The sequence below is a fragment of the Podarcis raffonei genome, chromosome W (assembly GCF_027172205.1).
Source record: "Podarcis raffonei isolate rPodRaf1 chromosome W, rPodRaf1.pri, whole genome shotgun sequence".
Classification (NCBI taxonomy): Eukaryota; Metazoa; Chordata; class Lepidosauria; order Squamata; family Lacertidae; genus Podarcis; species Podarcis raffonei.
Genome location: NC_070620.1, coordinates 8,450,004 through 8,463,125, shown reverse-complemented (window position 1 = coordinate 8,463,125; position 13,122 = coordinate 8,450,004). Strand labels below are relative to the sequence as shown.

Genomic DNA, 13,122 nt, shown 5'->3' with positions numbered 1-13,122 from the left:
GGAGTCTTTGAATACTTTTGTTTATTCATACAACAGGAGACTGTCATCACCTATTGGTTGTACTCCCTATGAGAAAATGTTTGGTAAGAAACCTTACATCAAGCACATGAGAATCTTTGGTTCTGACATGTGGGTACACACTCCACAGAGCAGCAAGCCTGGGAAGCATGGGGCACATGGTTTGTTCATGGGGTGCATACAGGGTATTCATGACTGACTCAAAGTCCATTAGCTTCACAAAGAGTGTTGAGTACAATCCTAAGTGGGGGGGGGGGGGAATGTGGGAATTTTCCAGAGTCACTCACAGGAGAATGAAGATGATGAGGAAGAAGGGGAAGCTGATCAGAGTTCGGATTCCTGCTCAGTGGGCGGCGCTGCTGCTGTGGTCAGCGACAGTGATGACACAGCAGACTACAAGAGCGCAAAGGCCTCAATCAGACCATCTGATGCGTCTGACACTGAACTGGAAGAACCACTGTTCACCATTGGCTACTTTTCTCCTAAGAAAGAGGAGATGAGTGCAGAAGACTTGCATCTAGTACGCAGATCTGAAATGGCCACAAATGGCAAACCTCCAAAGAGATTTGCTGATGAGTTTGCTAAGACAGCAACTGCTGTTCTTGGTAGCTCAGAGAAGGTGTGGGAACCTGCAAGCTTCAAAGATGTACAGGAGTTAACCTCTAAAGATGATGAGCCCTGGCTTAATGCCATGAAGGCTGAAGTTGATTCCTTGAATAGGAACCAAACCTGGGAGCTAGTCCCAGTAGTGCCAGGAATGAGTCTGGTTGGCAGTAAATGGGTCTTCAAGGCCAAGACAGACCAGACTGGCAAGGTTGCCAGGCACAAAGCCAGATTGGTCGCAAGAGGTTTTTCACAGGCACCAGGACAGGATTTCTATGAGACCTACTCACCCACCATCAAGTATGAGAGCATTAGGCTAATGCTCAAGATTGCTGCAGAAGATAAACTGCACATTTCTCAACACAATGTGAACACAGTTTTTTTGTACGGGATTTGGGGGGGGGGAGCTGTATATGCTTCCACCTGATGGAGTGGAGGTACAGAAGGGAATAGTCTGTAAACTACGGAAATCCCTATATGGTCTCAAGCAGAGTGCCAGGTGTTGGAACATGAAACTCACTGAGACATTGCTTTCTCTAGGTTTTCACCAAGGTAAAGCTGATCCATGTGTGTTTGTCAAAGAGGAGGGGCAAAACAAACTGTATTGTTTATGTTTTGTTGATGATCTTCTTTTGTTTTGGAAGAATCAGGCTTTGTACCAAAGCACCCTAGCTCAACTGAAGGAGCACTTTGACATGAAGGAACTTGGTGAGATTGTCAGGGAACTGCCATCTGAGGAGCAGGAGGTGAAAGGGCTCACAGAGGGTGAGAGAGACCATTCAGCTGAGGAGGGAACCAGCAGGGGGAGAAGTGGAGTTCCAAGGGAAAGTGAGTCGGAGGGAGGGCTCAGAGACACTTCAAGCGAGAACAGTGGGGAGGTTTCAGGACCTCCCATAGGGACACCTACTCCTCGCCGGAAACTGTCACGCCGAGAGTCCAGAAGACGCGTTTCCGTTAAGGAGCTTTTATGCTGGAAGAAGTTCCGTAAACGCCCACTGTCCGATTCTACGAGCGACTGATGGAGCCATGCTTAAGGAGCTCCATCACAGACAGAGGTTTGTGGACTTAGCCAAACTCTGAGGGACTAGGATTTTACGCACAAGCAGCTCACCATCCCATCACAGAGATATCCAACTATCTTTCTCTGCAGGTGGAGCAGGACCAAGCAGGTAATTTTCTGGTACACTAAACACAGAACATTGCTGATGTATTAACCAGGCTGAATTTGGTTGATGCAAACCCAGCAGACACACCAACGGTTTGTGTATCACATGCCTGTTTACTTCCAGCTCTCTCTGGGAACTTTCATTGCATGTTGCTTTTGTATTACTGCTGTTTTTCCCGGAGACGAAGGCAAGCAGTCATGTTTTTCCTTTGTTCCTGACTACGCTGAAAAAAGCTGTAAATATGCTCTCTCTGTCTGCCTCTTCCGTTGTGGATGATTTACATATTCTGACGAAGAGTGTGCACGAGTCTCAGAACGTATCTGAGGCTCGTGTCGCTAATTGACTGATGCTGTTCCACGGGAGACCGATGATTGTCCGGAGCCAGTTGGGGGCCTGCCTGATGCCCCCGTCTCCCTGGCAGTATCCCAACAGTGCTGTCTCAAAGACAGGGGCCACAGCAGTCACTTCACCCCTGTGCCTTCTTTTCCCGCCAGCTTACTTATGCGGAGCGGAATGATGATATTTGGGATAGTGAACTCCTTGCCATTAAAGTGGCGTTCGAGGAATGGTGCCACCTGCTTCAGGTGCACCCGGTTCAGGTCCTCACGGATCATCGGAACCTCAAATATTTCCAAGCCATTAAATGCCTTAAGCACGGTGGGCTTTGTTCTTCACATGTTTTAATTTCCAGATCGCCTATTGCCCTGGCACCCAGAACAGAAAGCCAACGCTCTTTCCTGGAGGGACTCGGACTCTGGGGATGACGGTTCAGAGCCAGCACCCATGTTGACCTCGACCAATTTTCTCCAGGGAACCTGGGAGCAGGACTTTCAGGCACAGATTCGCCTGGCTGTTCGACAGGATCTGTTCACCAAGGACTGGTTGGATACTGTCCCGGTGCCTTTGGGACCAGGGGGTGCGCCACTTGATGTCTGGGATGGGTGTGTGTACCATCACAGCCGGCTCTACATTCCGGAGGGGCCGCTCCGGACCTAGGTCCTTGAGCAGTGCCATGACACGTGAACCGCCGGACATGGGGGATACACGAAGACACTGCAGCTACTGGCCTGAGCTTTCTGGTGGCCAGGGGTTTGGGTGGACATTAAGAAGTACATGCAGTCCTGTGAGACTTATGCTCAGACCAAGGTGCCGTGGCAGAGACCCCTGGGGCTCCCGGATGCAGTGATCTCCGATAGGGGTCCCCAGTTCACGTCCCGGTTCTGGGCAGCCTTCCTTAAGGGACTGGGTATTGAGAGGTGCCTCTCTTCCGTGTACCACCCTCAAACAGATGGCCAGACGGAGAGGGTTAATCTGTGGAGAGAATCAGAACTCACAGGGTTAAGAAGTTCTGAGTGACGTCTCACATTCTGAGGCGTGGTTTAGTATACTGAGGGGAGTGTTTTCCTGTGTCTCAGTGTGTTGTTCCGTTACTGGAGGAGAGACGGGCAAAAATGAGTGCTCTGTCACCAGGAGGGTTCTGAGTTGGTTTTCTACACGAATAAAGACTATTAGAAGATAAGGAAGGCACCGTGCGTTAAGCCTGATTTATTACACGCACACACACAGCAACAGTTTCTACGCTGCGTACACTCTGCTACAAGTAGCTGTGGGAAGTCCTGGAAGCAGAGCGCTGAGCGGAAGCGTGTGGGATCCAGAAAGAAAAGCTACAAATCAAACATTCCATAGGTTATGGGTGGTCCGCAAACGCTTTGAAGCAGTTTGTGTGTTGCCGGTGTGTGCTAGACGCTGGTGAAACGCTGAAGCCAGCTGGAGTCCTGCCAAGGGTCTGAGGGCGGAGGAACTCGCTGGAGAAGAGCTGCTCTGCTGAACCGGGAGCTGGGAAGCTACTGCTGTTACGTGAGTACGCTGGGCCCCGGGGGAGAAGATGGCAGACAGCCATGAATCGTACGCAGTCCCATTTGAAAAATTGGACGGAAAGAACTGGGAGGAGTGGAGCAGGAAGCTGAAGGCATGGCTGGTAGCCAAGGGTCTGTGGGAGGCGGTCCGAGGGCCTCCACAGCAAGCGGCGGCCGGAGCTTCGGCAGCAGATGTTGCAAATGCACACGCATCACAGAGGAGGAACCAGAAAGCCCTGGAAGCTATAGTGCTCAGTTTGGAGGCCTCACAGCTACCTTTGGTAGAGGGTCTTGATAGTGCTCAGGCTGTTTGGCAGGAGCTGGAGAGGGTTTGCCGAGAAACCACAGCGGAAGCCAAAAGCCACGTCCCCAGATGCAGTACAGCCTCAAGGAGAGCTGCTGGCAAGGTTGGGGGGAGCAGAGAAGACCAAAAGCAAGTTTGCAAAGTTTTCCACCGGTTGTTTGTGTGACGAGGAGGAACGCCGCCTAAGAGGGGGCCGAGCTGGCACAGGGAGCCCATCCAGTTGCAGGGGGGGGAGGGCAGGCCAGCGGAAGGCACAGTTCAGGTTTTTTCCACTCGTCGTTGCTTTATTTGCAATTCTCCTGACCATCTGCGTCGCTACTGCCCCCAGAGAGCAAGGGAGACAGGGCAGGATGTTTCCAAGGTCGCTTCCCATGGGAACCAGTTGGGTTTCCATGGCAACCAGTTCAGCAAGGGAGGCAGGCGTGGGAAGACGCAGAGAGTACGTGGCTCAGAGGGAGAAGACGGCGCTTATCAGCTATCTGCATCCATGGCGGTTTTAGAGGACACCTGCCAAGGCCCCAAGGACGGGGGCAGCGGGAAGTCTGTTGCTAAGGCAACAATGAAGGACAGCTCCAGTGAAGACAAAGTGATGCGTTGGATTGTGGACTCTGCTGCCAATAGGCATCTCATAACTGAGACACCTGGTGTCAAGATGTGGAACTGCAAACCTGTTTCAGCTGGGAAATCAGTGTGCTTTGCAGATGGTTTACAAAAGCCATTGTCTGATGTTGGAAATGTTTATGTTTCTGTTTTGCAGGCGCAGCTGGAAGTCTACGTGTCGCCAGGGATAAAACATTGTCTTTTATCTGTACCTTGTCTCTTACAGGAGGGGTATAAGGTTTGTTTTGAAGAGAATGTCTGTACAATTTCCAGAGGGGGGAAGCAACTAGTAAGTGTTGAGAGAAATCAGAACAACCTCTTTGTTCTGGAAACACCTCTGGAGGGTGAAGGGAATGCTGGGAAAGCCACCGTTCACACTCATGTTTCATGTGCTTGCGTGTGGCACAAGAGAATGTCACATGGTTCTTGTGAAGACATCCAGTTGTTACCGGAGTGCACTAAAGGGTGCAAAGTAAAGGAATGTGGTAAACCCCTAAATTGCAGGGCTTGCAGGAAAGCCAAGACCAAGGGATACAGTTATCCCAGGGTGGAGAGAGTAACCACAAAACCTTTTGAGCTTGTGCACGCAGACCTTTTTGGTCCCATGCCACAGCCAAGTCTGGGCAGGGCCAGGTTTCTGCTGACGCTGTCAGGTGATTTTACTCAGAACGCATGGGCGTTCACGCTGAGAACGAAGGAGGACGCAACGCAACTGATCAAAGATTGGATTGCAGAGGTGGAACTACGGTTCTCCACCAAGGTGCAAGGGTTCAAGTGTGACCGAGGTTCAGAGGTCACTGGGTCTGCTCTAAAGAGTTTTTTTCACCAGAGAGGGATACATCACAAGGTGACTTCTCCTCAGGAGAGGGGCGTGGCAGAGCTTAGGAGTAAAGCTCTGGTTCAAGCATCAGAGATTCAGCTGTGTGACTCTGGTTTGCCTCAGAGGTTTTGGGCTGAATCGATTAAATCTGCAAATTTCACGATGAACAGGTGCTAAAATGCAGTGGTAGGTGAAACCCCGTATTTTGCACTCCACGGACAGAAACCGCAGGTGCATTTCCTCCGTGCGTTTGGTGCGAAAGCCTTGGTGCCTGTACCAAAGTTTCAGCAGAAGGAGGGTGGCCCAAGGTACCAGGAAATGATCTTCTGTGGGTATGAACCTGCGACAAAGGGGTGGAGGTTCGCATATCCAGAAGGTGATCAGACCAAGCTTCTGATCAGTAAACATGCTGAGTTCTGTGAGCAGGATGGTTGGGCAAGGCGCAAAGCGAGCCCTGACGTTCACTCAGATTGTCTGTCTGAATCTGAGGAGGAGGGAGAGCCAGAGGCTGAACCTGTTGGTGAGGACCAGGTCCATGATCAGGGTCAGGAACAGGGTTGGGCGTCTCCACAGGTTGTTAAAGGAGTGTCCAAGAGTGAGCCTTCATCTCCTGTTAGCATAATGGAGAAAGCTCACAGATGGGTCAAGTCAGAGGGGGAGTCGTCTGATGAAGAAGACACACTTGCTGGCCCCAGTGGGTCAGAAGAAGCACCCCAGTTTATGCCCAGGCGATCATCTCGGGCAACAAAGGGAATTCCACCTGAGAGGTTTCAGGTCACCAATGCGTGGGTTGGTTTCGCACAGTGCGAACCTGAGATTTGTGAGGAGGTTCAACAGTTGCCTGACAATGATGCCAGGAAGGAGCGAAAGGCAGTGGGGAAGGTGTTGAACTCTCAGAGGTCTGTAAATGTGTGTTCACAACTCCTCTCAGAATGCAATACGAGAGGGGGTGTGGAGAGAATCAGAACTCACAGGGTTAAGAAGTTCTGAGTGACGTCTCACATTCTGAGGCGTGGTTTAGTATACTGAGGGGAGTGTTTTCCTGTGTCTCAGTGTGTTGTTCCGTTACTGGAGGAGAGACGGGCAAAAATGAGTGCTCTGTCATCAGGAGGGTTCTGAGTTGGTTTTCTACACGAATAAAGACTATTAGAAGATAAGGAAGGCACCGTGCGTTAAGCCTGATTTATTACACGCACACACACAGCAACAGTTTCTACGCTGCGTACACTCTGCTACAAGTAGCTGTGGGAAGTCCTGGAAGCAGAGCGCTGAGCGGAAGCGTGTGGGCTCCAGAAAGAAAAGCTACAAATCAAACATTCCAAGTCCTGGAGCAATATCTCCGCTGCTGCTTCCTGAGCTACCATCAGGATGATTGGCCTCCTGGCTTCTGGACCCCCATTCCTGCTCCCACCCCGCCATCTTGCCCCCAGTCCTGACGTCCCCTGCTGGGACTTCAATTGCCCGTGAACTGGACCGTGACAATCGACAAACATGATGACTGCTGGTTTATCAATTTTAAGATCCAAGTATTCATATATAAATTTATATATTTATACATTTATAAATATAAATGTATTCATTTATCAGTGTTCTTATATTGGATTGCATATATGTTCCAGGGAGAAAATCTGTTTGATCTTTGTGAATTGTCTCCTTCAACAATATCTTTAATCTGTTCGCGATGATATCAGCATAGATCTTATAGTCATTGTTTAGCAGAGCAAAAGGTCTATAGTTAGCAATATTTGATAGTCCTGTTCCTTGTTTATGGATGACCGAGGTATAGCTCTCCTTCCACGAGTCCGGTAGCTTTTAGGGGTAGGGATAAAGCATCTTCTAATTTTTTTATAATAAACAGCTGGAAGACTGTCAGGACCCTGATTTTGATCTTTGAATAGAATGCTGTACTTCCATCGCTGTAATGGGGAAATTCAAAGTTATTAATTTTTTCCTTAGAAATCATTGGTAATTTACATGTCTTTAAGAATTCCTTAATTTTTTCATTCTTCTCCGGGCCTTCTTTATATAGTTTTGAATAGAAGTTGGCAAAACTTTTCCTGATCTCTTTCAGGTTTTGAATCCAAGCTTCCTCAACTTTAATTTTACTAATAATTCTGTCATCTTGCTCCTTTTTTATCTGCCAGGCCAATAATTTACCTGATTTATTTGCATACTCAAAGTTTCTATGTCTCATCGACTTTATTTTCCATTCTATTTCCTCATTTATTAACATGGAAAATTGAGTCTGTAAAGTTTTTATGGTTAGTTTAATCTGTTCATCATCTGGTTTTTGGAAGAATTTTTCATTTAACCAAATTTCCTCCCAAATTTCCATTTCTTTCTTTTCCATTTTCTTTTCCATTTTCTTTTGGATTGCATTCTGCTTGATAAAGAATCCTCTTAACATCACTTTGCTCGCCTCCCATACCATTTTTTTCATTTCACAACATACTTCTCTCTGCAGAAATTATTCAACATAAAAAAGAAGAAGAAGAAGAAACAACTTCAGTTAATATCAAACGTTACTGTTCCGGTTCCTCTGAATGTCCCCAAAGTGGCAGTAGGTTCTCCAAAAATTTTCTGCTTCTGGTACAGACAAAATTTTTCTACATTTGCCCTTAAAAAAGGAGATCCCTTCGGGGAACTCCCATCTATAATCAATTGTTTTGGTTTTTAGAGCATCCGTCAGAGCCTTATATTTATCTCTTTTCCTTATCAGTTGATTTGAAATAATTTTATGTATGATTATATCTTTTCCTTCAACTCTCAGGGGGTTTTTTTGTTACTTGTCTGAAGAATTTTGTTTTTTAAGTCTAAGGACTTGAAAGATACGAGACAGTCTGCCGGCCAGCTATTTTGTTTGGCTACCTTAGAGTTTACTCTACAGGCTTTTTCTATTTTTTGTGTTACCTCTGATTCCTCAAGTTCTAACCAGACAGCGAGTTCTTTGGCTATTTTTCTCTCTATAACTTCCTCTGTCTCCTCCAATAATCCACTGAATCTCAATGTATTTTATCTTCTCTGCATTTGTAAAATTGCCAGAGAGTCCCAGATTGCTTCTTGTTGTTTCCTCAAATCCACTGTTTCCTCTCGTATTTTATCGCATGCACTGTATCGCTGTATTTTTTTCTGCCCTTCTTCTAAATTCTGAGATTTCTCTTTAAGGTCATGCACGGTTTTTATTAATTCGGAATTTTTTTGTACCAAATTGTGTACCTGATCTGATAAATCCGCTGTAATTTTAACATTTTCATCTAATTTAACCTTCATTGACATAAAATTATCCTCTACTATTTTAGCATTTTCATTTACAGTTAAGATCTGCAATGTCTTTTCATAATTCCAATAATAATTCCTTGATATCCACTGCTGCATCTAGATCATAAGCAGAGCTTCTCCTTGCTTGTGTGCCTTGTGTAGCCAACGATGCAGTAGGAGGTTTTTTACCAGCCATTGCTGGGAATTTCTTTAGTCTCTTTAAATATGTAGCTCCTACCATACACTTTCTTATTCTCAAATTTATACGTGGTTCAGTCTATAATAAGATACTTCAAATTCATTCACATAAATTCTGAGTAGCAAGGTTAATAATTATAACTTCCAAATTCATTTACAATTTTTACCTGATAAATTTAAAAACTCACTAATTTAAGACTGAATTATATTGTGCAGTTTATCCAGTCAAATAATAATATAATTCCAATAATTGATTAATTAAATGAAACCATATTGATAATAAAAAGAAAAAAGAAGTAGGGGGGCTGGGAAATAAATGAACATAAATAAATAGGGACACGGGTGGTGTTGTGGGTAAAACCTCAGTGCCTAGGACTTGCTGATCGTAAGGCCGGCGGTTCGAATCCCCGCGGCGGGGTGAGCTCCCGTCGTTCAGTCCCAGCTCCTGCCCACCTAGCAGTTCGAAAGCACCCCTAAGTGCAAGTAGATAAATAGGTACCGCTTTATAGCGGGAACCTAAACAGTGTTTCCGTGTGCGGCACTGGTGCTGGCTCGCCAGCTGCAGCTTCGTCACGCTGGCCACGAGACCCGGAAGTGTCTTCAGACGGCGCCGGCTCCCGGCCTCTTGAGCGAGATGAGCGCGCAACCCTAGAGTCGGTCACGACTGGCCCGTACGGGCAGGGGTACCTTTAAATAAGTACTAATGCGAAACAGATACTATAAGAGAAGAGAAAAAAATGGGGTGATAAGAAAAATAAAGAAAAATTAAAAGGGACAAAGTGGGGAAAAAGACAGGAAAAAGAGAGAAAGAGAGAGAGGGAAAAGAGAAAGAAAGAGGAAGACAAAAAGGAAAAAGTTTTAAGAGAGCGACAAAAAGCTAATGTTCTGCCAGCAGAGAGGAATTTTCAGTTTGAGTGCTGTATCTTCTTTTCTTCACTACGTGTCTCAACTCCGTCAGATCTTGCTGTTGAGTGAGTGCGCAGCCTTTACCTCTAGAATGAAATTTTAGTCCAGCTGAAACCGATGACAGCCAATCAACTGACAGCACATTACTGCTGAGTCTTTCTGACCCAGCACTTCCATAGAAAGTATTGCAGGCTGATTGCATAAGCCAGTTGCATCAGCTAGCAAACTCAAGCCTGCAGACTTACTATCTCTCACATTGGTCCTAGAACAATGCAGCAGTATGATTGGTCCGCAGGAGCCACCCAATCCAGCTCCAGGTGGAAGTGAATCCACAACCTGATTGGCCTACAGGAGAATCCCGGAATTAGCCAATCACGTGTGGCCCATTGTGTAAATAATGTATATAAAGCAGATATTGTGGGGGAACTTTCATTCCTCGCTAATATGAGCTGAATAAAGAGCATGAAATCCACACTCAACTCCAAGTATATTTCACTTGCCTAGATGGAGGATATGGAAGGGCGTGTGTAGAAACTGGCCTGCTGTACAGAGGTAACATTTACATTAGCTGCCCTACTCACTTTTGCCTCTGCCCCCACCTACCACCAGCATGTGGTGCTCAGAAGGTTGCCCAGAACGGAATGAGGTAATTGGGTTGGGGGAAAAGATTTTCCACCCCTGAATTGGCATTTCCTTGTAGGGAAAGGCAATGCAGCCCCCCCCCCCCAAGTTCATTTTGTGTGTCCCTTTCCCAATCCACCCTGTCCACACTAAACCTACCTTTTTGCAAGATCCAAGAGATTGCTTTGATCCTGTTATCAGCCCCCACTCTTACAAGCTGATGCAATTTGAAACAAAACACTGCAGTGTAGATAAAAAAGTTTTAATGCCACTGCTGTTTGGCCCCCTTCTAACCAGTAGTGCGCACACTAGGAGAAAGAAACCCTTGAGCACCTGCCTTCATTGCATGCCTGCATGATGTGAGTACACAGAGGACCATCTTCAAGCCTGGACAGAGGACAGTTAAGATCTGCAGCCTTGGTGGTTCCACATTCAGCAGTGCAGTCAATGTTCTCTAGATGTTGGGAACTCTTCATTGGCTGCAGCAGAGGCATTTGGCACAGGGGAAGAGGCTGGTTTGGAGGGTCAGCATAGCTCAGTGGTAGAGCCTTACATGCAGAAGTTTCCAGGTTCAATCCTCAGAATCTCCAAGTAGGAATAAGAAAGACAGACCACTGCCTGAAACCCTTGAGAGCTGCCACTCAGCATAGACAATATGGAGCTAGATGGACCAATGGCCTGGCTGTAAGGCAGATTCCTATGTCCCTTTACTCCAAGTATGGGGAAACTTGGGCCCTCCAGATGTGGTTGTGTTACAGCCCCCATCATGACCAGAGATTATGGGAGTTGTAGTTCAGCAACACCTGGAATGAGAAAAGCTCTCATCTCCACACCGGCTATATTCCCATTATCCATTTTCACCCTCTTTAGCCAACTTAAGAAGCAGCGAGTTTGTTAGTTGAAATGCTCCCATTGCCCTGTCATGTCCTCATCCCCATCCCTATTTAAAAGCTCACAAGTAACCCTCAAGGTCAAATCCTGGGACCCAGTGGCAGTCCAAACCGTTTTGCTGTCTGGGGCGAAAGACAAGATGGCAGTCTCTCTCTTGTTCTATAGGCAGAATCTGACCAGGCTTTGAATCTTAAATCATAACTGGGCAATGTCTTCCAGCACACTTGAGCTGACTTGGAGAACTCAAGGCAGGCTGTGTGACACACACAAGCTAGTCCTCCCAACACTTTGCTGCTGCTCGCCAACCACCTCTACCCTGCCCTCAGCATCTTCCGCCTGAGGAAGCTGCTGGTCCCTCTCACCCCCAGCCCCCAAAGAGCTGCCTCGTCCAAAAGATGGAGAAGATGAGTAGTAAAGTCATGCTTAAGATGAGAGCCATCAGGTAGGTGAAAATCTGGAGCTGGGGGTTGCAGGCACACGCCCACATTGGGGAGCGGTGGTGGTTGGGCATGATTGTGGTGGCAGTGGTAGCACTAGCCGGGCGGCTTGGCTCACAGTAGCTCTCAATGCTTGGATCTCTCACTGGGCCCAGGTCCAGGGTGTAAACCCTGGGCTGGCAGAGGAAGTACCTGCTCTTGCGCTGCTCCTTCAAGCACAGCTGCCAACCCTACAGGATGATGTGGTTGGGCTCCAGGCACAGCAGGCGCAGGAGGGCTTCATTGGTGGGCAGCTCAGTGACAGGCTGGTCGGAGGGGAGGACAGTAGGGTGGCGGCAGAGTGAGCACTGCAAGCGGTTCTGGGCTGGGGACACCAAGCTGAGAAGAGCCAGGCACTTGATGCAGAAGGAATATTGGCACTAAAGGACCTTGGGGTGCAAAAAGTGTTGTCGTAAGGGTTTCAGCAGATGGGGCATTCAGCCTCCAGCCCCTGGACCTGCTTCTCAGCCATGGGGAGACCCAGTCAACAGCACAGCCTTCTTTGCTACCTAGGAGACTAAAAAACAAGGGCAGGTGGAAACTGTTAGGATATTTCCGTTCCACCTTAAAAGGGAGCAGGATGTTTGTATAACAGCCTGCGCGTTTCCTGTCTCACAGGATGTTTATGTTGTCTGTTCCTTTCGTTTTCTGCTGTTTTGCCTGAGCAGTCGGAGCAGACGGTCATGTCTTCTCATGTTCTGACCTACGCTGAATAAACTGTAAATATGCTGTTCTGCTCTCATGCTGTGCAACTTTTGCTGTCTGAATTCTGCTGTTAGAGTGTGCACTAAGCCTGAGGCTTAGTGTCGCTAAATTGCTGGTACTGCGTGACTACGGGAGGTCGATGGATCGTCCGGCACCGAGCTTGGGGGCTCAGATGGACTTTATCTCCCTGGCAGTATCCCAACAACAGGTTTCGGGCCCAGATTCACGGCACTTGCAGGAGAGTATGACAGCGACAGACTGCTGAAAGGTATGTTGGAAAAGCGAAAGCAGAGGCTTTTCTGGATGCCGCGGAAAAGGCTTTTGATGTCCGGCAAAACTAATTGGCCTGGGAGCCGAGCCAGAGGCATCGTGATTTATGGGCTGCCGAGATAAGCCGTTTTTGAAGGCATAAAGGCTCACGGCTAAAGCAAAAAGCTGGAATGGATGTTTTCCAAGCTTCGGAGGCCACTGAGTGCCCAAAGTTAAATCGGCACAATTATCAGACCTGGGCAGAATGGTGTGAGAGTTTGCTGCGTCAGTTTGGAGTCTGGCATACTGTGTTTGAAGCCACTCCAGTTCCTCGGACAGAGAAATGGGAGGCCCAGCATTCGAGGGCCGTTGATATAATAGTCTTATCCGTCTCTCTGGAGGAAATAAAGACGCTTGCTGGAAATCTCACGGCACGTGACATGTGGGATGC

The 13,122-nt window shown here is 47.5% G+C and overlaps 1 pseudogene; it reads right to left on the bottom strand.

The window, feature by feature from the left end:
• Positions 1-11,599: 11,599 nt before the first annotated feature.
• On the bottom strand, positions 11,600-12,189 carry LOC128406017 (E3 ubiquitin-protein ligase RNF183-like; annotated as a pseudogene).
• Positions 12,190-13,122: the final 933 nt, after the last annotated feature.